Source organism: Scylla paramamosain, chromosome 26 (assembly GCF_035594125.1).
Source record: "Scylla paramamosain isolate STU-SP2022 chromosome 26, ASM3559412v1, whole genome shotgun sequence".
Lineage (NCBI taxonomy): Eukaryota > Metazoa > Arthropoda > Malacostraca > Decapoda > Portunidae > Scylla > Scylla paramamosain.
This window is the reverse complement of record NC_087176.1, coordinates 2,052,501-2,055,000: the sequence shown is the minus strand read 5'-3', so window position 1 is coordinate 2,055,000 and position 2,500 is coordinate 2,052,501. Positions and strand designations below refer to the sequence as shown.

The 2,500-nt window shown below is 43.0% G+C and overlaps 1 long non-coding RNA gene across 5 annotated transcripts in view; it reads right to left on the bottom strand.

The window, feature by feature from the left end:
- Window positions 1-2,500, bottom strand: part of LOC135113571 (uncharacterized) — a 395,407-nt gene that overhangs the window by 70,230 nt on the left and 322,677 nt on the right. The gene's annotated exons all lie outside the window — the stretch shown is intronic.

Sequence of the window (2,500 nt, the reverse complement as noted above, 5' to 3'; positions counted from 1 at the left end):
CAGGGATATGTACCAGTAAAGTATGTAAATAGTTAATGGTGTAAAGCGTAAGGGGATTGTATTGTATTTGTAATGAAAGAAATTATTGAATACTGCTGTTTTAATGAATTCACTCCAGTGCTATTGGTGATAATGTCAAACGAAGTGGTACTGTTAGTATTAGTATTAGTAGTAATGGTAGAAATGATAGCAGTAATATTAGCAGCGAACATATCCTTAATAACAATTACAGTATTATATTAACGCTAACAATACGAGAGAAAACAACACAAGAAAAATACCCACAAAATCACATTAGCAAACCCACATTAATGAAAACCTAATAACAACAACGAAAAACCGATGCCTGGATACCAATGAGCGCACAGAAAACGAGACACGCGCACAATAGATGAAAGAAAACCCGAATGAAAACAAAAAGCACAGCTCTCATAAAGGATCCAGACAGATGATGCTCCCGGATTCCCTAAGAGGATTGGCAGAGGCGATGGGGATTGGGTTCTCGTCCCCGCCCACACGAGGCTACTTCCCTGAATCCCCTCAAATCAGCCTCCTGAAAGACTCCTGTAGCTGCTGAAATCCTTACCTAATTCTTTATAAAGCCATCAAAAGAACATAAAACAAAGTCATAATGGAAGCTGCGAGGACCCTGTAGGCCTAAACACATTATTCCTGTCTATAAATCTGTGGGCTCATTGTTTTTTCTTGCAATTGTAGCCCCTTTAGTTGTGGTCAGTAGCATATCTATCTATCTATCTATTGTTTTAAAGCTCCCTAATGACTCGGTACTAAAGATTACTGAGGCTATTTCAGTCACCTACCTCTCTAATTCACCACTCCATTGTGCCACCACCACCACCACCACTGCCACTTTCACATTCATTTCATTCTCCGTCTCTCCACACCACCACGGTCAAGCTTTCCTATCCCTTCCTTTCTTCACCTAAAATTTCCTCCCCAACATTCATTCCTGGATTACTGAGTCTATTCCAGTCATCTACCACTATTCCACCACCTTGTCCTTCTACATCCTTTCCTTTCCTCACTAAATATTTCCTACCAAAACCAGTCTCGCCCGTATGTTCCCAGATTACTAAGTCTATTCCAGCCAGCTACCACTCTAACACCCTATCCTTCCATTTCGGTCGAACGTTCACATCAACACTTCCCTCACCTAACATATCCTGCCAAAAAACTAGACTCACCGTACATTCTTTCATTACTAAGCTTATTAAAGTCATCTACCATCTTATTCCTCCCACCACATCCAGGCACTCACATTCAACCCTTTCCTCGCGTAACATTCCCTGCCAAAACCACAATCTGCCTTATATTCCCACGTGTCTTCCAAATCCTGGCCTGAGTACCGCTGGCGAGGGCGTCGAGGTGGGCGAATCTGAATAGCAAGCTGGGAGACACTGCGCTACCTGGGCTTTGTGGGGTGACAGGTGAGCCTCGTCCCGGTGAAAGGTACTCATTCGCTCTGCTTTAGGAGGCGCCGTGTCGTGTGATATTACAGATGCCTGCTATTTATGCTTCTGGTGGTGGTGGTGGTGGTGCCTGCTGGTGTTACTCCTATTTTTTTTGTTCCTTTTAATCCTATTATTGCTACTTTTTTACTACTACTACCACCACCACCACCATTATTATTAGTAGCAGCAGCAGAGCCAAAAATTCAGGAGATAAACAGGTTGTGATACTATGGGCAGGGATAGAGAGGGAGAGCGGGAGAGCGAGAGGGAGAACGGGGCAGGGGGGATGGATTTCAGACTCAATTAAGGCAGAATGTCAGTCAAACGCAAAATAAATTACCCTGTGAACTGCGGCTACACGTCCATTTCCGGTGCACTCAAACTCTCATCGCACGCTCCCACAAGCACACCTGTTTACCTTTCCCCGCCGCGCTGAGGTAAGTAACGGCCCACCTCGCTCTCAAGGTACTGCACGGAATTGTCTGAAAAGAGGCGAATGTGTGCGTGTGTGTGTTAGGGAGGGGGGACTGGGAAACCTGATCTCTCTCTCTCTCTCTTTCTCTCTCTGTTTATTTGTATTCATTTCTTTCTTTTTTTTTTTACATTTTCTGTTCCTGTTTTGTTTTGGTTAGATACGGTTTTTCTATATTTATTTTTCTTCGTCTGGTATTCCTCGTTTTCTTTTTACATATTCTTTTTTTCTGTAACGTATTTTTTTCCTTTCCTCTTTCTCAGTTTACATTTATTTATTTTCTCATTCCAGGGCAGTCTCTCTCTCTCTCTCTCTCTCTCTCTCTCTCTCTCTCTCTCTCTCTCTCTCTCTCTCTCTCTCTCTCTCTCTCTCTGTGTCGCATTAGGTATAAAAACCTTGTCACATCACAACTTTGTAGGATAAAGAAGCCGTGTTTGCCTTTCCCTTCCACAGACGTTTCCATAAGTGCAAAGAAAACATTACTCTGATGCTTTTTTGTTTTATTACCGTTCTCTTGTTTTCCCAAGAGGAGGAAGAGGAGGAAGAAGAAGAGGAG